Source organism: Dendropsophus ebraccatus, chromosome 7 (assembly GCF_027789765.1).
Source record: "Dendropsophus ebraccatus isolate aDenEbr1 chromosome 7, aDenEbr1.pat, whole genome shotgun sequence".
In the NCBI taxonomy this organism is placed as follows: Eukaryota; Metazoa; Chordata; class Amphibia; order Anura; family Hylidae; genus Dendropsophus; species Dendropsophus ebraccatus.
The window spans coordinates 112,939,166-112,966,006 of record NC_091460.1 but is presented as its reverse complement, the minus strand read 5'-3'; the positions used below and the strand labels follow the sequence as shown (position 1 = coordinate 112,966,006).

At 44.9% G+C, this 26,841-nt stretch overlaps 1 protein-coding gene across 9 annotated transcripts in view; it reads left to right on the top strand.

Annotated features, from left to right (window-relative positions):
• The window catches only part of WDFY3 (WD repeat and FYVE domain containing 3), a 230,262-nt gene that overhangs the window by 22,746 nt on the left and 180,675 nt on the right, over positions 1 to 26,841 (top strand). For 4 of the 9 annotated variants that reach the window (XM_069978204.1, XM_069978207.1, XM_069978206.1 and 1 more), the window contains exon 1: positions 6,273 to 6,674. The exons of 1 other annotated variant lie outside the window; for it this stretch is intronic. The gene's annotated coding sequence lies outside the window, so the exon portion shown is untranslated. Of the gene's footprint in view, positions 1 to 2,297; positions 2,360 to 6,272; positions 6,675 to 26,841 lie in introns of those variants that run through there. 4 more of the 9 variants (XM_069978210.1, XM_069978209.1, XM_069978208.1 and 1 more) reach the window with 2 other exon arrangements.

The window sequence follows — 26,841 nt, the reverse complement described above, 5'->3', positions numbered from 1 at the left end:
CCTTTCAATATGTTTGGTAACCTTGGTTACTGGCATCTAACGGGTTAATCCACAAATTGTGTCTGTGGTTTGAGCTAGGACGGCATAGTAAAAGAACAAGAGGAATGGGGGGGGGGGCAGTGTCAAGGCTGCACACATACCGGCAAGCTGTCTATGCAAATGCTAAAAAAATGAACTTCCAACTTGCTGAGCCTCCGAAACGTCAAGCTCCAAAGAGGAAATAATAACTTATAAAATGGCGAGGCTGGCAGCTCTGGCAAACGTTTACAGGTTAGGTTACATACATTGTATGAGACATGACATTTACAGGTTACTGGGTAAATGGAAATACTGTATTTGGAGGGTACAAATATAGAGGACTATTTCCTGACATATTTATAAGATGATAACATCGGAGGGGACTCGTAAGACGAAATAATTCCATGGCTCACATGGGCATGGCAATCCCATTAGGATCAAAGAAAGGAATTTAAATTTTCTTAGGAATAGTGAAACTTACAGTATAAGCTAAATGCCACAGGGTCATAGTGCCCATTGGAGGTCAAAGCTGACCTACAAACCGGCATACAGTGGTACCTTGGTTTAAGAGTAACTTGGTTTAAGAGCGTTTTGGTTTAAGAGCTCACAGTTTTTCAAAATTGTGATTTGGTTTAAGAGCATTGCTTTGGTTTAAGAGCTTCCTGTACTGGGTGGGAGGGCGAGTTGGGGAGGGGCATGGTCTTAATAGTGGGGTCTACACTCCTGTACTCTGACCCAGGAAGTCTCCCTCACCTTCCAAATAATAGCAGATCCACTTCAGGCTGGGGCTTGCATCAGGGGGCAAGACTGTGGAGGTAATCTCTCCATATCTGTAACCCCTCTCTCCCCGGACAGAGAGTGCTGCTATACTGTGCCCACATATGTCCTGCTCATTCCTTCATGCTCCCTGCAGTCTCTGTCAGTCCTGATTGGTCCAGGCTGAACACACCCCTTCCCCATTGCTGTCATGTGACCACACAGACCTCTGACAGCAGCCCTGCTTCTCTATTTTTGCCTTATGTACTACACAACTGCATTATGGGGATCTGCAGCTCCATCCTGTATCTACAAACTGCTGCTGTTATCAGGTTTATGCACTTACTATATATTATACTCCACATGCTGATTGCTATACTGTACAGTAACTTATAATATCACATATTCAGCTGCTTATAAATGTTTGTTTCATTTGTTTTACATGTTCTTGAGAATATAAAATCACTATTTTTGGTGTGTGGAACCAATTGTCTACATATCAATGATTTCTTATGGAAAAATTTGCTTTGGTTTAGGAGTGGATTTGGATTACAAGCGCAGTCCCGAAACGCATTACGCTCGTCATCCAAGGTACCAATGTACTTAAAAGTTCCAGCATCAGCTCCTTTGCCAACATAGATTGATCATTCCACACCGAATATCACTTAGATCCAATGCCCCATGCTTCACTGTAACCTTCTTCTATTTAGTATGTAAGTCCCATTTTATTCAGCCACTTTTTAAGTTCTGCAACAAACACTAACTTATCTTTATGTCCATTTACATTTTATTGACTTTATTTTGTATTTTATATTTCCAAGGTCGACTGCTTTATGTTTTGTATTCATGCTTAGATGTCTTCCATTGTTTATGTGTATGCTTTTCTTTTAAAGTGACACTTATTACCAATCCCTCAGGCACAAAACCCTTGGTGAATAAAGCCCCTTTAAGGACCTGACTCAAACCTGACTTTTATTGATATTAATTAAAATAAGGATGGGGTAGCAATACTTCCTGAGGACGTCACTATACATAACAAAACATGTTGAAGGGGAGAAATTAACATTTTACCCTCTCCTAGACGCTCCTAAGCACATAGCAGTGAATATAACTGGACAGGCTACTACACAGTATGAGCGTAGGAGAGCTGTGTTTTTAATCACTTTATTTTGTCTACACAATCAATATCAATAGGAGTCAAGTTTTAGTCAGGTCCCTAAGGGGTCTTTTTCCCCCCAGGCTTTTGTATCTGAGGGATTGGTGATAAGTGGTTCTTATAGAGACCCCTGACTCATGACTAGAGGGTTTTTGTGAATGAATTTCTTTAATAGTGGGAACAACCACTATCTTTTGCCACACTGGGTGATAGATTTCCATCTTAAAGGAGTTTATGATTCATTCCATTGTTTATTTTCACAGCTGTGCTAGGATTAGTATTTCATAATTTCCCCCACAACATTTAGGGATTTCATAAGTTGTTTTTTTTTTTTTTTTTTTTCAGGTGGCACAGGAGGCGTGCAACGGTGTAATACTAAAGGCCACCTTTGTTGAAGTTAAAGTGGGTCACATTTCGCTCATAGCCATGGTAATAGTGGAACTGCACAGTAATTATGGGTGATGGTAGTCCCCTGTCTTGCCTTGGGCACACCCATGTATAGTGCCTGGCTGTTAGTATCTTGGGTATGTCCTTGGCAGTGGTGTAGCTATCATAAAGAACAATTCCAATAGCTTAAAATACCACACATACAAACAACACTGTGTAGGCGATTCAGAGCCACACTGGCGTGACTCACCCTCCACTGATGAACCAATAGATATGAAGAACCGAGGGTAGTCCCCACACGTAATGGATACTCAACGGGTAACAAGTGCAGTTGAGTATCCATTACTTGTGGGGACTACCCTTGGTTCTTCATATCTATTGGATCATAAGTGGAAGGTGAGTCGCGCAAGTGGCTCTGAATCGCCTACACAGTGTTGTTTGTATGTGTGGTATTTTAAGCTATTGAAATTGTTCTTTTTATTGTGGACTTTGTTAGGCTCTTTCCATTACTCTGTGCAGCACCGCCTAGAGGTAGTGGTGCAACTTGGCTTCTGTCTACAAGAGGTGTGTGAACTTCTGGCTTTTGGCACATTTTGTGATTGTGTGAACAGCAGTGGAAGAAGTTTTTAGGCCTGGTTATGGGCATGGCTATGTACTGTATATATGTTTGATGTTGGATTTTATTTGCTTATTTAAGTGAATGAGTCCCTTGGTGTAAGCCCTCTCACCTTAGTGTCCTAGCTAATGTTGCACTGATGCATGCCATACTTTGGTCTATGTTCTTAATGGCTCCCTAAAAAACACTGATGGTCCAAGAGCGTCAGAGAGGTTCTCACCAATGAACTCCTGGTTGTCCCTTCTCTTCTTTCCATGCTCCTGTTGCTCTTTTCCGATGTCCTGTAGGGTGCATGTGCTGTGTGGGTCTCTTTAAGGGTCAGAACGCTCATCCCAATTTAATCCCCATCCTATCCCTAAGCTGCCTGGACTTAAGCTGCCTGCCACAACCATATTGCCTTCCTCTAATCATGCTACTATGCTGCCTTCCCATTACCTTTGCCTGAACCCGAAGCTGCTTCTTCCTGATCCCTGGGTGTCATGAACTGGTATCCCATGATCTTCTGGGCCATCCGCCATCCCTACCAGATAGTCACTTGGTGGTCCCTAGCAGTAAGGCAAACAGTTTGGCAAATACCGACCATTGCTGCCAATAATCGATTAGTATAATAGAAGACAACGTTCAACCAACAAGCATGATGTTGGCTGATCATTGTCTTTCAACATGTTGAAACAACAATGATAACGATAGCAGCAATCTGCTGCAGTCACACTGTGTAATAGGAGCGGTGGCAGCAGACTGGCGCTATCTTCTATGGGCTGCCCAGACAATCTGGCGACCACCCGGGCAGCCCCCCGCGGCTTTTACCTGCTCACTGCTGGTGCGTGTGATAGGAGCGTTGGCAGCAGACTGGCGCTATCTTCTATGGGCTGCCCAGACAATCTGGCGACCACCCGGGCAGCCCCCCGCGGCTTTTACCTGCTCACTGCTGGTGCGTGTGATAGGAGCGGTGGCAGCAGACTGGCGCTATCTTCTATGGGCTGCCCAGACAATCTGCCGACCACCCGGGCAGCCACCCGTGGCTTTTACCTGCTCACTGCTGGTGTGTGTAATAGTGCTAGCAGCAAACAGGGAATGAGCAGCAAGCGAGCGCTGACATGTCAGGTCGGTGCTCGTTTGCTCCTCTTAATCGCCTTGTGTAATAGGGGCTTAAGGGCCATATACAAAACACCATTGCGTGTTACATACAAGCATCATCTGTGCATTTACAGGCAGAAACATAGAATAATCAGTCATTTAAAAAAATGTACAGGAAAAGACAGGGACAGTACTAGATCTAGAAAATAAACAGGGATAGACAGAGAGGTGGCAGTATCAGTACCTAAAAGACAGATAGGAAGAAACAGGGAGGCAGTACTTTCTCTCGCTGTTAATGCTGTAGATAGAAAGTACTGTCTTCCTGGGTCTCCTTGTAATATAGAGACACCAATACTACCACCTCTCTACCTCTCACTACATAGATAGCACTGCCTAAAGAGACAAGGAGGCAGTACTATCTATATCTACAGCATTTAGAGGGAGAGACAGAGAGGCAGTACTATCTATATCTACAGCATTTACAGGGAGAGACAGGGAGGCAGTACTATCTATATCTACAGCATTACAGGGAGAGACAGGAAGGCAGTACTATCTATATCTACAGCATTTACAGGGAGAGACAGGAAGGCAGTACTATCCATATCTACAGCATTTACAGGGAGAGACAGGGAGGCAGTACTATCTATATCTACAGCATATACAGGGAGAGACAGGGAGGCAGTACTATCTATATCTACAGCATTTACAGGGAGAGACAGGGAGGCAGTACTATCTATATCTACAGCATTTACAGGGAGAGGCAGGGAGGCAGTACTATCTATATCTACAGCATTTACAGGGAGAGCCAAGGAGGCAGTACTATCCATATCTACAGCATTTACAGGGAGAGACAGGGAGGCAGTACTATCTATATCTACAGCATTACAGGGAGAGACAGGAAGGCAGTACTATCTATATCTACAGCAATTACAGGGAGAGACAGGAAGGAAGTACTATCCATATCTACAGCATTTACAGGGAGAGACAGGGAGGCAGTACTATCTATATCTACAGCATTTACAGGGAGAGACAGGGAGGCAGTACTGTCTATATCTACAGCATTTACAGGGAGAGACAGGGAGGCAGTACTATCCATATCTACAGCATTTACAGGGAGAGACAGGGAGGCAGTACTATCTATATCTACAGCATTTACAGGGAGAGACAGGGAGGCAGTACTATCCATATCTACAGCATTTACAGGGAGAGACAGGGAGACACTACAATCTATATGTACAGCATTTACAGGGAGAGACAGGGAGGCAGTACTATCTATATCTACAGCATTTACAGAGAGAGACAGGGAGGCAGTACTGTCTATATCTACAGCATTTACAGGGAGAGACAGGGAGGCAGTACTATCTATATCTACAGCATTTACAGGGAGAGACAGGGAGGCAGTACTATCTATATCTACAGCATTTACAAGGAGAGACAGGGAGGCAGTACTATCTATATCTACAGCATTTACAGGGAGAGACAGGGAGGCAGTACTATCTATATCTACAGCATTTACAGGGAGAGACAGGGAGGTGGCAGTATGGGTACCTAAAAACTTCCAGGGAGAGGCAGGGAAGCAGTACTATCTATATCTACAGTACTAGCTATACCTAGACCATTCACAGTAGAGACAAGGGGCAGGCTTTTTGTTCCTGAATTATTTATAGTTAGAGGAAGGAATAAAGTGTTATCTGTGCTAGAACAATTTAGAGGGGTAGAGATGGAGGCAGGGCTGTATGTACAGGAATGTATGGTGACCTCAAGCAATGTAACCAGCAGCTAGGGCAGGGGGCAGGGGGGAGGTAAAGGCTATCATCTTATTGATCAGGAATAGTTCAGCACCATCACTCCTTCTGCATTTATAAGGTTTGACCAATCTGAGGTCAGTGACATCTAGGGAGTGAATATGTTTCTATCCTGAAAATTTGGTTAATCACTTGTCACCAAGCTTTCCTATTGACTTAAGTGGCAAATATAAAAAGTTTAGTTGACAAAGTGAGTTCCATAGAAGTGCCCCCCCTGGGGAGGAGAAGTCCTATAGGGTGTCCCCCAGGATCAGGAGGGGGTGTCTGGATGATATGGAGCAGGCTGTGGCTCCTGATCTATTGTCCTGCACTGCCCGCTCAGCCCTCCCCAGCAGCAGCAGCAGCAGACAAAGCGGGGAGGGAAGTGACCGTCCATGCAGCCAGGGAGAGAGGAGCCAGGCACTGTCATCACAGGCGGAGGGGGAAGGGAGGGAGAAGAGGGAAGAGCTCCGACTGAGTCAGGAAGAGGGAGGAGGAATAAAGATTAAAAATGGCCACCAGCAGCTGCTGGCAACAGCAACAACTCCTGACTTTCCGGGATCGGGACACTGGCCGGGCCGGTCAGCATTGATGGGAGGCGGGAGGAGCGGCCGGGGCACAGAGCTGGCACCGATCAGTGGGCACAGCAGCGGGGCGCCCGCCGGATCCTAGGCAGCAGCAGCTCCCATTCCTTTCTCACCTTGACACTTGGATGGGCGCATTGTTTTCCTATTCTCCCTATATTGTAGCTGCCCCCCTGGATGGATATGGGAAGGGATCGCCGGGCATGAGCCTGCTGCCGGGAGGAGCACTGCATTAAAGGAGGAGGAATCAGCCCAGCTCCATCCTCCTCTGCCATCCTGTGCCAGCCTGCACTAAGGTGAGTGGACGTGCCCCATCGCCCTGTGTCATCCCTGGAGACCTAGGCCTGGACAGGCGGGGAGCAGGGATGGGAGGATGCCCGGTGGGCCCGGGGACGTTGTGGCCTCTGCAGATCTGGAAGAAGTCAAGGCAAATCCTGACTGTGTGCTGTGTACCTGATCCCTGAGCAGCAGCTCTGCATTGTCACTTGTCATGGCTCCTAATCTTGGCTATAATTCTCTCTATAGGTAACAGTACAGGATGGCATTGCCCACCCAGGCTATATCATTGTGCTGGGTATACCCCCCCCCCCCCCAGTGACCACCAGTCTCATGATGAGCCAGCATTGTCAGACATTTCTCTAGGAAGCAGAAGTGGTTTAGTGCATTTCCCCATAAGATCTGCTCAATCTTGGATTTACAGAAATGACAGCCACTCCTGCCAGTTATTACAGTCCCTCTAAGGGAACATGACACCCACCTAATGGCATGCCTGTACTAAGTGTCTGTATAGTTCTGTGATATGAACCAGGGAGCTCTGGATGAACAATGCTATAGTTTTTTTTGCAGATATGAAAAATGCAAAGGAGTAAATATAAAGTGTAACAAGAAGTGCTGCACCTTTAATTCCCAATAAAGATGGAAGTCTACTAGTTGGTAATGTCAAGGATGACTGGTAATCTTGGCTTCCTTCTCACCTGCTATAGCCTGGCATTGGGCATGGTATTACACTGACAGATGGCATCAGTGCTTCTCCCTTTGACATGTTGTCCCCAAGAGCTTTTTTTTTTTTTTTTATTTGTATTTTTCTTTGTTTAGAGGTAATGTTATATCAAGAAGAGATGGTGCTCTGTTGTTTTCTATAGAATTAACTTTTGCCTGGTCTTTGTTGTGGGATATAAGGATTTTGCAACCCATCTGAAATCTATTTTAAATTCATTGTCAGATCATTTGTATAGGGTGAAATATATAAACGCAGGCAGCATATAATATACTACACATTACTAATATAGCACCAACATAGTCTGCAGAGCTGTACAGAGGCTGGGCTGTGTAGATGTGGTGTCAGGCTATAGGTTATACAATGAAGCTGTCAGGATAGCTGGCATAGAGTAAAAGCTGCAATCCTTTGTATAGTGCTGGTATTACAGTATATTATATGTATAGAAAGCTGCCTCACAGCTGTCATTCCAGTAGGTATGGTCTTGGCCTGCTTCCCGTCGAGCGTGACCTCCTCTAAAATCTGCTGAGATGTATTGATTGTGGAAAGTGGACAGGTCATGTGATTCTGCTGGATCCCGCTATTTCCGTTTGGAAAATGAATTAAATGTTGGCCTTTCTGGTAATGTATATTACAAGCCATTGCAGGGACATATGATAGATGATGAGATCTGTATATTGGGATGATGGGGCCTGTATAATGTCTATGATAAGATGTCAGGCCTATACAATGTCTATGATGAGATATCAGGCCTGTATATTGTCTGTGATAAGATGTCAGGCCTATATAATGTTTATGATCTCTAGCCTGTATAATGTGTTTGAGATGTCAGGCCTATACAATGTCTTTGATAAGATGTTTGGCCTATATAATGTCTATGATCTCTAGCCTGTATAAAGTCTGATAAGATGTCAGGCCTGTGTAGCGGCTAGGATGAGATGTCAGGCCTATGTAATGGTTAGTATGAGATGTCAGGCCTGTGCAGTGGCTAGGATGAGATGCCAGGCCTGGGCAGTGGCTGGGATGAGATGTCAGGCCTGTACAGTGGCTGGGATGAGATGCCAGGCCTGGGCAGTGGCTGGGATGAGATGTCAGGCCTGTACAGTGGCTGGGATGAGATGCCAGGCCTGGGCAGTGGCTGGGATGATATGCCAGGCCTGTGTAGTGGCTAGGATGAGATGTCAGGCCTGTGTAGTGGCTAGGATGAGATGTCAGGCCTGTGTAGTGGCTAGGATGAGATGTCAGGCCTGTGCAGTGGCTAGGATGAGATGTCAGGCCTGTGCAGTGGCTAGGATGAGATGTCAGGCCTGTGCAGTGGCTAGGATGAGATGTCAGGCCTGGGCAGTGGCTGGGATGAGATGCCAGGCCTGGGCAGTGGCTGGGATGAGATGCCAGGCCTGGGCAGTGGCTGGGATGAGATGCCAGGCCTGTGCAGTGGCTAGGATGAGATGTCAGGCCTGGGCAGTGGCTAGGATGAGATGTCAGGCCTGGGCAGTGGCTAGGATGAGATGTCAGGCCTGGGCAGTGGCTGGGATGAGATGCCAGGCCTGTGCAGTGGCTAGGATGAGATGTCAGGCCTGGGCAGTGGCTGGGATGAGATGTCAGGCCTGGGCAGTGGCTGGGATGAGATGTCAGGCCTGGGCAGTGGCTGGGATGAGATGTCAGGCCTGGGCAGTGGCTAGGATGAGATGTCAGGCCACTTATCCTTTTTTAATAGTAGTGAGAGTGCAAAGAACTGAGGCATTGTCCCATTCAAATGAACAGGGCAATGCTGCAGTTCCTTGAATCAGCTCTACAGTTCCTCTGCAAGGAAGAGTGCCAGTAAAATACCTCTTCAAACAGTTGGGGATGCTGAGAGTTGGACCCCACCAACTTAAAGTGAATGTACCATCAGACCCGGGCTGAAGGACTGTTGGCGCTCCGACCCAACCCCAGTGGGAGGAAACCCCGCCCCTCTATGACGCGGGTCCATTAGAATCAATGGAGCCGCATCATAGAGGGGCGGGGTTTCCTCCCACTGGGGGTTGGTCGGACCGCCACCAGTGCTTCAGCCTGGGTCTGATGGCACATTCACTTTAATATTGCTGAAGATAACACAGAACCCCTTGAATTCTGCTTCTGCTGTGCTCTCAGTAGTGACTGTCTTCCATAAATAGCAGCCAATATTCTGCTGACAGGCTTGCAGGGCTGTGTTGGAAATCTCATGTGCTCTGCTTTATTATTCCCATCTTCCCACTACTAAAAGGTCATGCAGGTTACTCGTCTGTAAACAGGTGACAATGTGTGGGTCCCTTGCAGACCGCTGAGCAGATTTCCCTGTATCTACACTAGGACAGGAACCGCTTGTTGTGGTTTCACACCTGTTTGTTATCTTGTGTCAGCGGTGAAACTGTGTAAACAATAGCTTCATGTATTGTCATGGAGTCTTTATGATGTTTAGATTGCTTCATGTATCAATAATATTTACAGACCCATTTGTAACAAGATCACATGACCTGGCAGGCAGTAACATGTGTAATTACCAATTGCAATAGTATCCCATGTACGAATATAACTTTGAAATGTGGAGGGGAAAAAAAGCTAAATTCCCGTTCCATTGTTAGTTCTTGTGTAGCTATATGATATGCAGAGGAGCAGTCACACCAGGGCCTGGTGTCTAAGGGTACTATTACACGGAACGATAATCGGCACGATTCGGCTGGTTTATTGCTCCGTGTAATAAATACAACAATCAGCCGTTGACAACGATCATTGGATGATCGTTGATATAGGTTAGAACCTATATTTGTCGCTACGTGTAATAGCGGTGCGCGGCCGGCGACTGACAATATGCTTTACCTATCCACGCTCCAGGGCTGCTCCTGCGGTCCGCTTCTCCCCAGGTCCCGCGCACTCTGTCTTCAGAGCGGCCTGTCGGCTGACAGGCCGCTCAGCCACTCACAGGCCGGGACTGCTGCGGCCTGTGATTGGCTGAGTGGCCTGTCAGCTGACAGGCCGCTCTAAAGCTAGAGCGCTCGGTACCCGGGGAGAAGTGGACCGCAGCAGCATCCCTGGAGCGTGGATAGATAAAGTATATAGTTTAAGCAAGGGCTGCAAGGACATCGGTAACGATGTCCCTGCAGCCCTTGTTAAACGATTATCGGGCCGTGTAAAAGGCCCAGTAAACGAGCGCCTATCTACCAGATCGGCGCTCGTATACAGGTATTATCAGGACCCCCATCGGCCCGTGTAATTCCACCCTAAGTGACCTATTAGACGGCACGATGTGAGGAGGAACCGAGCGCCGACCTGTCAGGTCAGCACTCTTTTCCTCTTCATGCCCTGATTGTTGTCTGTGCTATTACACAAGGGTCCGCTGGGGGCTGCAGGAAGGGCTGCCCGCATGATCTTTAGGACCCTATTACACGGGATGATTATCGTGCGAAAAATCGTTATATTGTTCAAGTTTAAACAATAATCGTTCTGTGTAATTGCAGGCAACGATCGAAAAATCGTTCGTATGCCGTTGATCGTTGATTTAGATCTGAACCTAAAATAATCGTTAGCTGTAATTCCACATTCGTTCACTCAAGTTCCGCATTTTTTCACTAATCGTTCAGTATAATTGCTCGTTCATTGTTTTGCTGGGATCAGAAGAAATAAACTATCGTAGTAACGATCATATCTAACGACCATCGTTTTGTGTAATATGGTGAACGATTTCAGGTTAACGATAAACAATCTTTGTTTGTGACTGTTTATCGTTAGTCGTTAATAGTTAAAAGTTGTTCTGTGTAATGGGACCCTTAGATTGTCCGGATGGCCCACTGCGTTCTTCTGCCACCGCCCCTATTACACAGAGCAACGGCCAGTGGACTGTTGCTGTCATTATCGTTTTAATGAACATTGGATGATCATTGCTTTTTTACATGAACTATCATACCTACGATTATAGGTCATAATGGTCGGTTATCAGCCAAGTAAGGTTGATCGGGCACCAGCACTGCACAGGAAGCTGATATCTCTATATGTTCTGTAGTGGCTGTGCTGCTTCCACCTGTTTAAAGTGTAGCGCGGGTGCCACGGCTATGCAGAGTGGCAGAGGTGCTGGCTGTAAGTACCATGCTGATCAACAATAGACTATTAACAGCAAATCCCCATAGAAAACCTCTTCTGCTCTGAACAGTTTCTAACATGGACAGAAGTGGCAGCAGAGAACACGGTGTCATACTGGAGAGAGTACACCACTTCCTGCAGGACATACAGCAGCGAATAAGTACTGAAAGATGAGATTTTTAAAGAGAAGTAGATAACAAATCGGTATAACTTTCTGACACCAGTTGATTAAAAAAAAAAAAAAATATATATATATATATTTTTTTTTTTACTGGAGTCCCCTTTTAAGTCAAGAATTCACATGCTAAGGGGGTCTGTGGCAAAGAATTGTCCATCTCCAGTTAGTCCTACCTCCCTTTCCCACAAGCAGAGATCCCTGGAACCTGCCAGAAGGTCTCTCTCCTGAACATCTATGTCAATAGAAATCCGACACAGGCCTCTACTGACCTAACTTTGCATGGACTATGGCTTGAAAAACTAATAGCCCTATTTCACGGAACGATTATCGTTCATAGACTCGCTCCAACGACCGCTCGTTAACGAGCACTTAACGATTTTTTTAAGCGAACGATAACACATAATACGTGTGGGAACGTGAACGATATCTGTAGTGTAACGATTTTTTTGCGATTGTTACATGGTCGTTTAAAACGTTCGCCGGGCTGAGCATAGTAGGTGGGGAAATGTAGGTAGACATTTCAAGAATGACTGAAAGATTTTTTATTTAACGAAAAGATTAGCGAATTATTGTTGAAAGACCCAACGATTTTTTTTTCGACATGTTGAAAAAAAATTGTGAACGACTCAACGACGATTTCGTAGTTGTCGTTCGCTCGTTTACAGCTATTCCACAGAACGAATATCGTTAACGAGCGGTCGTTTGAGCGATTTTTCTGAACGATAATCGTTCAAAAACGTTCCGTGGAATAGGGCCTTTAGTGAGTTGGCAACCTTCATGACTAAAAAGTTGTTTTAGTTGTTACCTATTGGGTCGTGCAAGTTTATAGATGGCCACCTACTGTGACTGTATTCGGTAAAGTGTATACACCTCCATAGAAACAAAATGTCTGGTTCGGAAACATTGTTCTTCTGTATGGAGAGTATAGCTGTAGGGTGATTCGACCATTGTTCCTATGAGGTGCGCTGTCATTTATTAAGATTACCTGTACACCAGTTTCATTCATGGGAGATGGCACATTTAAAGCAATATTAGACCTGTAGACGCTTCACAGACATATAAGGATATTTCTGTGTACTGTGAAAAATATTCTTACAGCCATGTAAGGAGCAATGAGGGCAATAGGTTTGTTGCAGAAATTTCTGACCCCTTTATCTGAATGGGAATTGTAGATCTTGTCATATAATCTTAACACATAAGGCATATACTGTATGTTATAGTAACCCTGATTGTTTAGACTATTAGCCTGACACATCAAGGAGAAGATTATGGAGACACTTAGGGGGCTTTTACACTGAGCGATTTATAACGATAAACGATCGCAAACAAATTGTTTATCGTTAACCTGAAATCGTTCACCATATTACACAGAACGAAAATCGTTACGATGGTTACTACAATCATTATAGCGATCGTTACTATGGTCGTTTATTCCTTCTGATCCCAGGAAAACAATGAACAATGTGCAATTACACTGAACGGTTAGTGAACAAATGCGGAACTTGAGCGAATGAATGTGGAATGTGGAACGATTAGCGATAATTTTAGGTTCAGATCTAAATCAACGACATACGAACGATTTTTCGATCGTTGCCTGCAATTACACAGAACGATTATCATTTAAATTCGAACGGTATAACGATTTTTCGAACGATAATCGTCCCATGTGATAGGGCCCTTAGGGGAAGAAGAGCAAATGAGGTGGAGGGAATGGTTGACTGCTTACATTCAGGATCTGCATACAGGCCCTATTAAACCAAACAATTATCGGCCTTACTTGGCCAATTACTGACCGTTCAGGCCGATAACCATTTGGCAATGATCAGCCGACATGCACACTGTCTTGTTGAAAGATGCCGATCGTGCTGCGTCGCGCTCTGGGTAAAGCCCCTATTACACGGGGTGATATTGAGGCGCACACGAGCTCTGTCAGCACTCGCTTGCTCCACGTTCCTCGTTCACTGCCAGCGCCATTACACACATTGTCAGCGAGCAGGTAAGACCTGGGGGGCTGCCTGGGTGATTGCTAGATCGTCTGGGCAGCCTAGAAGATAGCACCGGCCTGCTGCTGCCGCTGCTCCTATTCCAGAGAGCGACGGAAGTATTTAGTTGCAACATGTTGAAAGACAAACGACAGCAACGATCAGCCGACATCGTTGTCTTCCATTACACTAGACGATTGTCGTCCAATAATCGTTTTGTGTAATAGGGCCTTTATGAGCCTGACACATCAAAGAGAAGATCATGGAGACACTTAGGGGAAGAAGAGCTAATGAGGTGGTGTTAATGGTTGACTGCTTACATTCATGATCTGCATACAGGCCCTATTACATGAAACAATGATCAGCCGTACTTGGCCAATTACTGGCCGTTCAGGCCGATAATCATTTGGTGTAATAGGACATCTTAAAAGGCAACAATGAGCCAACATGCACAATGTTGGCCGATCATGTTGAAAGATGCTGATCAAGTCAGAGTGTTTGCTGCTTGGCCCTCCGAGTAATAGGAGTGGTGGCAGTAGACCGCCATTAACTTCAATAGGCACTCCTGACAATATAAGGACCGTCTAAGCAGACCCTTCCGATGCTCCCCCCTCGCTGTCTGTGCGCGTAATAGTACAGGTACTGAGTGTGGAACGAGGGGGAACCGAGCGCTGAGCTGACAAATCGGCAATGACTTCCTCCTCATTATTGATCCTTTAGGTAGGCTGTGTTACAGTAGGAGAGTAATGGTGCGTTTACACAGAGAGATTTATCTGACCGATTTTTGAAGCCAAAGCCAGGAATGAATTTGAAAACAGGAGAAATCTGTCTTTCCTTTATGACCTGTTCCCTGTTTATAGTCTGTTCCTGGCTTTGGCTGCAAAAATCTGTCAGCTAAATCTCTGTGTAAACGCACCCTAACCATACATATTTGATCCCTGATATTCAGTGCTTATTGACTTTAGTAGGACCATGTACTTAAGTTGTTTTTTGTTTTGTTTTTTACTTACTATCAACCAGGGAAGCTTTTATTTAAGCAAATATTTTTCAAGTTTTCTCCAGGAATGGCCAATAGCGATCCTTGCAGCAAGAAAACACAGGGAGAAAAGAGATGAGCGCAACTGTAGCATGTTCGTGCGCCATTTGATTACCGGTGACTGGAGAAGTTGGATACAGCCCTAGCGAGTCCAGGAAGACATGGATAAAACCTATCGCCTATGGCTGTATCCATGTTTTCCCAGACTCCCTAGGACCACATCCAACTTCTTCAGCAGCCATTATTATTCAAATGACGAACGATTGGACTTGAGCCTGCTTGAGTTGTGCTCATCTCTAATGAAGAGCAAGAATATATATCCAAATCCAAAAGCATTGGCGTCTCAGAGACTTCCACCATATGTGGAGGAAGGATCCCATAAAAAGCATAGAGTTCACAGGAAGCCTTTAGATAATTGTCTAGGGAGCTCAATACCAGCCATGTAAACTTTTATATCCCACTTCCATCAGTGAAACTTATTGATCCTTTGGATCTTGCTTCTGCCATTTCTTCTAATGCGGCAAGGTTTGTAGTATACGGCAGCTTACTTTGTGGGGTAACCAAGTGGACATATACAGTAAATCCAAAGTTTTTCCAGCTCCTCATAGACTTTATAGAGGATATTTGTTTAAACACAGACCCGTTTGTTAAGCTCCCCCGATTGCTGGAGAGTAATAAGATGTAATGGATAATCAGGGATAAGGTGGAATTAGCAAAAATCTTTAATTGGTCTAAAGTTGTAAGACCCTTAAGACTGTCATATAGGACTCCCCATATATATGGCACAGCCGAACGTTCATGTGTTTCCTATAGGAAGGAGTATGTCGTAGCTAGACTGGTGCCAGCTTATTCCTCCCAGAACAAAAGGTAATGTCGGAGAAGAGAAGGGTTTGGTGTCTTGGAAAATCAATACTGTTTAGGCTTGGGGGGGGGGGGGATATGCAGGATATTAGGTTCTGGGATGAATTTAGGATACCTTGTCCCATAAAGTTGGGATCCTATTAGAGGTAGCGATTTTTCGTTTTCTCAAAATAACAATAATCGAGGGCTTTTTAGAACGACCATAAGTTGTTAACAAGGAACAATAGTAGTTAGTTACTATCGTTACTCCTCCTGATTCTAGCAAAAAAAAGGGACCGTGTGTGCATACGCGGAAGATTAGCGAACGGTTAGCAATGATTTTGGCGTCGGCTTTAAAGATGCGATCAACGACACATGAGCAGTTTTTTGACCGTTGCCTGCATACACACCGAGCGATTATCGTTTAAATTCAAATGATATACCAATTTTCTTCATAATAATCGTCCTCTGTAATGGGGTTCTTAGAGAGCTCAACAGGACAGCGTAACGGAGTGGTGGCCTGGCAGGAGATGGTGTCTGCTTTGGAAGAAGGCAACTATTGATGTCTTGGTTGAGCCAAGGCTGGGTTCACAGTACGTTTTTGCAATCCGTTTTTACAAAAAAACTGAATATCAAATGGATCCTTTTTTTTAACGTACACAAAAATTCGGTCGACTGTTTTTTTTGTATACGTAAAAAAAAAGTGCGTTTTGATTAGTTTTTTTATAGTGGAAGTCAACGGAAAAACGGATCAAAACAAATGCATGCAAATGTATCTGTTTTTTTTTTTATCCAATTTTTTTTCTTTTAACGGATGGGGAAAAAAAAAGATGATAGCAAAAATGTAGTGTTGACCTAGCCTAATACAGTCAATAGTTAGGCCTCATTCACACAATCCGTGCCGCAATCTGGAGGAGGATTGCGGCACAAATCCCCTAGCAGGACAGCTCCCCCGCCGCCCGGCACGGATCTCCCCCTGCCGCCTGGCAGCAGAGATGAGGGGAGCGCATAATGTGCACTTCTGTCATCGTATCTGACTACTCACTTACTCCCCTGGCCTGGACTACGCCACCGGAAGTAGAAGGCAGCATAGTCCAGGCCACTTCTGGTGAGCAAGTAAGCAGGCCGGCATGGGGGAGTAGGTGAGTAGTCAGATGCGATGACATGTCTGCTGCCGTGTGGGCGGGGGGGGGAGAGATCTGTGCCACGATCTGCACTAGGACATGTCCTTTTTTTCGCAGTGTGGGCCGTGGCATTTACTTTAATGATTCCAAAAATTTCTGTGGTTGTGACAATTTTACTGAACATGTGAATGCAGCCTTAGGGCATCTGGCTTACATGAAAACATTTGAAGTTGAAAAGTCCCTTACCGGCTTTTTATCTTGTGACATATGGTCTAAAGTCGGACGAACCTGCCAATTTTGTTGGGTTTGTCTAAAATGTATAGCGACCTCTTGGGGGAGAAAAGGTTCAGGCATGTTGGATTTTTATCACCCAAAGTCATTGTTTCAGGAGGTATTAGCCAGTGTCAGTCTCTGTGCCTTACCATTGCCCCTTGTGGCAGGGCTAAACATTCCTGTGTATGAGAAGGTCGATAGAGATAACTGTCTGCCAAGATACCATGCTTGGTCAAAGGTTATTAAAAATGAATGACTACATTAAAGTGTTACTGTCATATGTAATAACAATACATGTCAAGTTATTGATCGCAGAGGGTCTTAGGGTCCTAGGGTCTTAGGCCGAGCAGGGCCCGATCAACGATGTAAACGAGCACCGATCTGCTAGATCGGCGGTCATTTACTGGGCCTATTTCACGGCCCGATGAGCGAGGGCTGCAGGGACATCGTTACCGATGTCCTTGCAGCCCTTGCACCATACATTACCTGGCAGGACCTCTCCTTGGCTCCGTCTTCCTCCCCGGGTCCCGCGGAGCAGCATCAACTCCGGTGCGGCCTGTCCGAGCTGTCAGACCGCTCAGCCAATCACTGGCTGCGGCGGTCCTGGCCTGTGATTGGCTGAGCGGTCTGACAGCTCAGTCAGGCCGCTTTGGAGCTGCTGATGCTGTGCCGCGGGACCCGGGGAGGAAGACGGAGCGGAGGAGAAGCCCTGCCAGGTAATGTATGGTGCTGCTTCTCAAATCGTCAGTTGCCCGCCCTGCACCGCTATTCCACCATAGCGATGCGGGACCAATGATTTTAGGTCTGGCCTTAAATAAACGATCAGCTGATGACACGATCATCGGCTGATCGTTTTCTCTATTCCACCGAGCGATAATCGGCCGAATCGGGCTGATAGGCCGATTATCGCTCCTGTGGAATAGGGCCCTTACTGTTAAGACCCGCTGCGATCCTGAGATATAGCCACGAAGAAAGAGCGGCAGTGTGCTCCTCTCCCTGGCTGCACGAAGATCCAACTCTTTCCCTTCATAGACTAAAATAAAGCAAACTATTCTGATTTGATTGACAGCCAGAAAGAGACATGCACTGCCTTTCTCCCTGGCTGTATCTCGGGATTCAGCAGCTTGGCCCAGCTCACGGCCGCGCGCATATCTGTATACGTCTTTAGGCGTCAATAGACAACAGCCTGAAATGCTAAATTGCTTAGGCACAGTGGCTGCCTCTGCTATAGACGTCCATTAAAGGGGTTATCCAGCGAAAATATTTTTCTTTCAAATGAACTGGTGTCAGAAAGTTATATAGATTTGTAATTTACTTCTATTTAAAAATCTCAAGTCTGTATGTCCTGCAGGAAATGTTGCAGAGCAGTAGCAAATCCCCATAGAGAACCTTTCCTGCTGTGGACAGTTTCTGTCTTGGACAGAGTTGGCAGCAGAGAGCAATGAGTCAGACTGAAAAGAAAACACTTCCTGCAAGACATACAGCAGCTAATAAGTACTGGAAGACTGGAGATTTTAAAATATAAGTAAATTACAAATCTATATAATGTTTGGAAACCAGTTAATTTAAATGAAAAATATTTTCGGTGGATAACTCTTTTAATGTGGACCATATATGCTGTTTGCCATATATTTTATAAGTCAGATGGTAATACCTGTTGTTAGGAAATGATAAGCTTGTTATAGATGTTAGTGTCAGATTACCAAGTCCCCATGGAATGAAGTTGCAGCAGAACAGTTTTACAAGGAACGCTTGAATATCTGGTCACGTCGCCTCTAGGGTAATGTTGTAAGCTAGACATTAGAACAATCATTCACACTCCTTTCATTTTTGTTCTTGGAGTCATATCTGGGTTTAATAAATGTCACATCCTCAAGGGTCCAATTCAGTCTTCACTGTATATACTACATTGGGTATATTCAGATCTTTGTGTTACCCCCTTAAAGTGTCACTGCCTGTTCTGAATCTGACTTCATAGAATGAATGACCCTCTGCGCAGGTTGTATGGGTACGATCCTATAATTAGAGTCCAATACAATAACACGTTTTCAGGTTATTACACGGACATAACGGATACAACAATAAGGTTAGGTCTTTCAGAATAACGGCCTTCATTGTGCAAATACCCTCCGACGGATGAACAAAGTGGCAGTGGGAAGTCTGATGCTATCCGCTTCCGGTTTGTTTGTCATTTTAAGTGTGTCTGCGTAATCTAACAAAGAGGTAATAAACTCGAAACATTTTATTGTATTTGACTCAAAGGGTGCGTTAACATTAAGAAATCCTTGCGGAGAAGTTCCCGCGGATTCCACCGTTTACCCCCGCACACTCCTGCTCGGATCTCCGCCCATCCCATAGACTCCATTCCATAGTCAGGCGGATTCCGCGGTCAGCCCAAAGAATGGACATGTTGATATTTGGGCGGACAGCGGAATCCACCTGACCATAGAATGGAGTCTATGGGATGGGCGGAAATGCGCACGGGGGAGAGCGTCTCTATCTGCGGGAACTTCTCTGTGCGGATTCCTCAATGTGCACCTATACAACCTGCACAGGGGGCCACTGGTTTTTTGAAGTTGGACTTAGTTTGCCTGCATTACCGGAGGAGGAGGTACAGTTTTGATCCTAAAGCTGCAGCCCTAGATGAATATGGTGATTTCATGTGATTAAGTGGTTGAGGCTTTGCACAATCAGGTTTAGTGAGCCTTGACCTTTTATATTATATTATTGCATGTCACCCAATAAGGCATTATGTCTGTTTTTTGTTCTTTATACTGCCTATTCTGGTTCTTCCATATGTTTATCAGATATTTATATTAAGTACATATAGTACTGAGGTGGTGAAAGACACATGGTACCTTTCCTATATATGTCTGTTCTTCCGTAATGTAGAATAATGCTCCTGTTCTCTGGTACAAAGATGCTTGTAACAGGTAATAATCTACCTGTGTAAAAGGACAAGAAGGGGCCACTTACGCGACCGCAGAATGCTATCTGTGCACGGACAGTATTTTGCAGACAGACCTCAGAGCTCCTATGATTTATTATGCAGCATTTCATGATGACTGCAGATGACAGGAGCTCCGATCCACAGAATACTGTCCGTGCATTTGTGGACGAGTGGCTGGCCCCTTACAGATTAAAGCCACATCCCATTTACCGGTCACCCGCTGTGCAGGGGACTTCAGTGCTGTCCCAATGAAGTGAATGGAGCCATAATTTAGTTACCTGCAGAGGGAAGCAATATATAATATTTATAATAACAGTTGATAAATATATAAACAAATACCCTGTTTCCCCAGAATATAAGACCTAGTAGAGGTTTTACTGAATTGCTAAATATAAGGACGGGTGTACACTGAGCAAAACTAGCGGAATGCCATTAGCCTCCCGCTCATAATGGGAGTCTATGGGAGGCGCACGCTCCTGCTCTGTCCACGCTGAAGAATGAACATGTGAGACGCTGTGAGAACAGCAGCGCACGCCTCCCATAGACTCACATTATGAGAGGGAGGCTAACGGAATTCCGCTAGTTTTGCTCAGTCTGAACCCGGCCTAAGGCCTCACTGGAAAGTAAGACCTAGCAAAGTTTTGGCAGCCTGCCTGCCAAACAGAACTTCAGGGCATGCAGCTGTAATTCTTTTTAGCCTGCCGCTGTTGTCCCCCACTTTTACCATCCGTTGCAGAGCAGCTGCATGCAGGACATGAAGATCGTCACTTGCCGCCAACCCTGATGTTCCTTTCCGCGCGCCTCACTTGTAAATGTGCAGGCAAGGCATCAAGAGGCCCGTCGCCTGTCGCCATCCCCGTCTTCCCCTACCGCCAGATTTAGAGCTGCACACAGTCTGCCGTTATCCCGTCGCCTGTCCCTGCTGTGCTGTATAAGTGTGCTGTGATGAGCTCCCCCTGGTGTCTGGAAGTCCCTATACCATGCTTTCTGTCCCCCATGATGTGATTCTTCATGGAAAAATAAGATTTTCCTGAAAATAAGACCTAGCGCATTTTTTGGGAGCAAAAATGAATATAAGACACGGTCTTATTTTTGTACACAACACGGTAGTTGTGTACAACATCCATAGACTTCATGAGATACAAACCTTACAGACACCCTAATGATGAATCTGGCGCCTACTGTATGGGAATGAGACATTGGCCGTACATCAACTATATCCCTGTTCTTTTATTTTATTCTTGGCGGCCTCCTTATGGAGCGGTCTGGCTCTGTCAATGCCTATTGTGTGAATCTGTTGACTTTGCATAGTTTTCCCATTGTGGAGAAGCTGAATCTCCCAAACAAGTGTCTGCTGATGTGCGGTAACATTGGTTTTCACTGTTCCATTAATGAGGATGACTCGGCCAGACAGGAGCAATAGCAAGGGGCACAATATGCTTTATTCCCTCACCCGCCTGACCATGGGGAGTGGATGCAGGGTCTGCTGTACAGCTGGGCCTACTGAATCTCTACACTGGTGCGGCTGGGCGGTGTAGCCTGTGATGTTCTAAAGAATCTGGAATGCCGTACACATTGTCATCATCAGGCTTTACAGAAACTAATCCTAAAAAGCTTGTGTTACTTATTGCAAGAAATTCAAGATGTTGTCATGATATATAAACATGAAGCTTCACTTTTGGGCAACCGATATAAACATGGCACGGACACGCAAACCCTCTGCAGATGTTAGCCTGCTTCGATCTAGGCTGGGTCCACACGTGGGTTTTGGTTTGTATATGGTCAGGATTCTCAGCGGTAAAGCAGGGTGCTACTTCACACTTTAACCAGAGAGCCATGCAAAGTGTCACCCCCTCCCTACATGTACAGAGACGACCTCTGACTAGTCATGGAATATAAGGGTACGTTTATGTATTTGTTTTATGGAGGGGGGGACATGCAAAAATGGATGAATTGTGTGCATTCATTTTGCCATGGACTTGCACTATTAAAAAAAAAAAAAAAATCAGTTGATCACATTGTTCTACATGTTAAAAGTAACTATTTAAATGGATCTGTTAAACGGACGTAAAAACGCAGTGTGAACCTACACTAAAGAACAGGAGCACTGCTAGCACCTGGCTCCAGGGGCTCATTCCCCCGATATTTTGGCTAGTGCCTCATGTCTGTGCTAATCACTGCATCTACTTTTGTTGGTCCTCTTCCCATATTTCCCCATGGACATAGGAACAATAGCCTATTTAAGGTGTGCTGTGGCCACTGATTGGCCGAGTGGACCTGTGACTTCTTGTCTACAGACCCAGAAGCACCACGCTGCAGAGACTAGAGCGCCGGGAGGCTGTGGACGGCAGCGGTAATGGGGCATTTGCCTCAGAGGGACTGATAGTGCCTGGATTGGCACATAGCAAAATTAGGGTATCCCTTTAAGCAGTCTTGGCTCTGATTATTGGAAGTTAGGCCTGCCCAGCCAGTCAGTCAGCGGCCGTAGTGGGTAGAGATAAGTGAACCTGCCGAGGTTCGGGTTCGTATGAACCTGAACTCTCGGCGTATGATTCCCGCTGTCTGCCCGCTCCGCGGAAAAAGGTGGATACAGCCTGAGGACCGCCTAGAAAACTGGGATACAGCCTATGGCTATGGCTGTATCTCAGTTTTCCAGGCCGTCCTCAGGCTGTATCCACCCTCTCCACAGAGCGGAAATCAAGCGCCTAGCGTTTAGGTTCATACGAACCCGAACCCCGGCAGGTTCGCTCATCTCTAGTAGTGGGGTCCCGCCTCGACCGCTGACTGACACGTCACGACTCGGGTCCCCACTCAGACTAGGAAGCGGCAGATGGACCAGGAACTAGAGGAGAGGACCGCAGACCTCAGCGCTGGAGCTAGGGAGGTAAGTACATGTTGTTATGTTCAGCCGCCTACTCCCTGACTCCTTAAAAAAACACTGACCCCGGACTTCCCCTTTAATCATGTGGAACCTGAAAAGATTCTTCCCTTTAATACCAAGTTGCAGACCATGATTTGGAAGGTCTTGTTGTTCAGATTTTTTTTGCACCTTTTCTGACTTTTAACATAGGAAAAGACTAAAAAAACCTGTTGTCTGAGTACAGTGCAGTGTATACCTGAGTGAGAATCTTTCCTTTTCCTCATTCATGTTAATTTTCTTTTTCTTCCTCTTCCTTGAAGAGTATTCTCAATGTTTGCTTGAGCTATGTTAATACAATGCCTTCAAAAAGTGTAACCTGTAACCTCAGTGTGTCTTGGCTTTACTAGGATTCATGTTCAAGGTCGTCAGTCCTAGACCCTATAGTCTAAACCATGTCTTCAGTAAGCAATTGCATTTTTTAAATTCTGTTATATACTTCCATTTCAAGTCCTCCTTCTGATTTAAAAATAAAATGCAGTCTTTTTGAGGCATTGAAATATGTCATTATTGTTAGATTTCCCCTCTATGGAAGTCAGTAGAAGTTTTTAAGGTAGTGGGCCTACAGGGTCCAATGTGTTATAGGGGAACGCCAGGAAAATACATATGTATTTAAAAAAAAAAAAAAAAACAAGTGTCAGAAAGTTTTATAGAGATTTGTAAATTACTTCTATTTAAAAATCTCATGCAGAAAGTGGTTTATTCTTTCCAGTCTGGCACACTGCCACCTCTGTCCGTGTCAGGAACTGCCCAGAGCAAGAGAGGTTTTTTATGGGGATTTGCTACTGCTCTGCACAGTTCCTGACATGGACAGAGGTGGCAGCAGAGAGCACCGTGTCAGACTGGAAAGAATACACCACTTCCTGTAAGACGTACAGCAGCTGATAAATACTGGACTTGAGATTTTTAAATTGGAGTATTTTACATATCTGTATAACTTTCTGACACCAGTTCGTTTGTCGAAAAAAATGTTTCACCAGAGTTGCCCTTTAAAATTAACTTGTCTCTATTACTCCAAGCATGTTTAATATTATTTTTTCTAGGTTCAAAGGTCAAGGTAGCACTAATAATAGTAATGGCTTGCTGCCATTCTGATTGTTTTATAGACCAACATATGACGCGGACATGGCTGATGTTGCATGTTGATAAAATTTCCATTGGTCACACTTGAAGTGCATATTAATGTAAGGGATCAAGGTAACAAGTCTTCAAGTGCTCTTGGAATGTTCATATTTTAGAAAGTGTAAGAACAAGGATCTCCGCAGCCTATTATCTGGCATTTGTTGTAGAGCTATAACCACAAGGGGATCGTGTTCTTCTGAAATGATTGCAGCTCCCTGATAGATGGCACAATTGATTTTCCAAGTGTTTTGTGCCCAAGGGTACTTCAAGGTGACTGCATATATTATATAAGGAATAGTCTTGGCTGTGAAGATCTCCTACGGCATCGGCGAGGGCATGAACTCCAAGCTGAAATGGCACATATATATTATACTGCACTAGCTTGGCCTTTAGTCCTGGAAAATGCATTATAATTGAGATACAATAATGCATTATAGATACATGTTCTGTCATGTACGGGGGCTAAAAGGGGAGGTGCTGCTTCTCTAATACAATCAGACAGTGGCTTATCCACAAAAAGCAATTGGTGATGGCCAAGCTTGGTTTATACTGTCAGTTATACACATTACCAGGCCGGACATCCACTTCAGTGTAAGTAGAGTATCATTAAATGGAATGTCCAATCCAGCCGGACAGTAATAAATTATAGCTGTATGGGATTTGGAGGAGCATAGAATAACTATGGGGTTACATAGTTAGTTGGGCACTTCTTAGCGCCTAGTATAGAACATGAAAATCTGAGCACAAGGGGAACTCAAAGGGAATGTGCTATCGGATACATTGCTTTAATTATTTTTATATGAATAGACCGATGCCGGTGCAGCAGTCCTTTTTTTTTTTAACCACAGCCCGGTTCTCGCTCATGGTGCTGGTCTATTCCCGGGCACCATCCCAGTCTGAAGCACTGGAGGCTGGCCCACCGGCCCCAGTGTGATGAAGTCCCCTCCCATCTGTGATGTAGCTCCTTTACAATCAAGTCCAGGAATAGACTGGCGCCATGTGCAGGAACCGCTCTGTGGTTCAAAAGAGGGGCCATGGCACCGGTATCCCGGCGACGGTCTATTCATATAAAAAACGTAACGCAATGTACCTGATAGTACATTCACTTTAAGTGATAGTAAGGGGATATTAAAGGAGAAGTTCTGTGAAAGTAAAAAAAAAAAAAAAAAAAGCAGAATGGAAAGGGAGTGCTGGAGCATAATAAACAAAGTTTACTTACTATCCATGTGCCCCATAGCTGGAAGAGACGGGTGCCCTGACCAGATTGGTGGCTGTCATTGGGACCCGGGAGCAATGCTCCTGAGGCGCTGGGACTAGTTTATTATTATGTTCCCGCACCCCCCTTCCATTCTGCTTTTTTTTTTTTTTTTTTTTTTTTTTTTTTTTTTTTACTTACACAAGACTTCTGCTTTAAAATCATGAAGTTACTGCACAGGCATTATTATCACAGTAATATAGGAATGAACACTGATGGCATCATTTACTGTGACATTACTATGTGATTGGGGGTTCACACATTCTGTGATTACGGACGGAAGATGCGGAAATCCAAAACAGCTAAAGTCTTTGCGCTTCTGTACTGAACGATATCAAAGCAGATGATGCCGGAATCCGGGAATGTGTGAATAACCCTTATACCACAGGAATTATCAAATAGCCATGTGAACTTGTGCTGGGATAAAGCACACAGTAATGTCACAGCCCAAGAGTAATGATATCACAGTACATAGATAAGGTGTAGTATATAATAGTCACCGTGCACCTGGTGATGTCACAGCTCAGAATTAAAACTAATGCCGCAGTTTAGGCCAGGAATGGGGGACCTTCCACCCTCCAGCTGTTGCAAAACTTCAGTCTACATCATGACTTGATGAGAGGCTGCAGGCCCCCCATCCCTGATTTGGGTATAACTTACAGACGCCGCCTAGGAATAATACATATAGTAATGACACATATTGTTTCCATGATTTGCGGTGGCTTTGGTTCATTTTAGGATTTTATCGTTGGAACAAATACTGCACAAGTCTCTATACTTGTCACCAGCAAGGAAGGCGTTTTCTTCCCTTCATATATCTATAACGCCGGACTTGCGTGTTATCTGCGGCCCCCGTGTACATGAATGACCCTCCTTCTGTCTGGCATCTGTTGTGCAGAGCAGCGGATCATGCTGACTCAGACTTGTTCTTTCAAGACTTCCTTTTTATAGTTTCCTGATGTTCTTGATGGCTGATCAGCTGATCTTTTCTGTATGTCTCAAGGAGCAGCCTCCGCACATTGACGTTAGTCAATAATTCTGGAGAGAGGCGATGACAGCAGTCAATACCATTGCTTACTACTGAATTTGGTGTTTATTACATATACCATATCCACATGTAAGTATAGAACACGTCTTACTTCCCTATAAGATAACTCTTTGCTGAGCATTTTGTAAGAAATACAATTCTATTTTTGAGGGTTTTTAAATACTCCATAACAATTTGTGAAGGAAAGAAGAGATTTTCTGCCCTTATTGTATACACTTTAAGAGATGACTCTAGGATCATCTCTGAAATAGCCAAGGGATCAGGAGATTCCAGAGCGGCTGCAAGGAGGCTTTGATGATGGCTGAATTTGTTGGATGCAGGCCTAAGGAGTCCTGGCGGATACAGTCATAGGCCATAGGCTGTATCCATGGTTCCCTGACTCCCTAGGGCTGCATCCAACTTCTTTAGCCCCCAGTATTCAAATGGCAAGCAGGTTCCGTCCATATACTTGTGGTGTTAGGTTGTAGTACATTATACGATGCAACTACATATGTTGTTGAAGACATGTCAGGTGCTAACACTTTAAATTAGATTTGTATGACATCCCTTTAAATCTGCCATTAGGCCACCATATACATTAAAATTGTGCTTTTTGACCTACAACTCCAAATGTACACCCTCCACACCTGGAATTTCTGTGGTATAC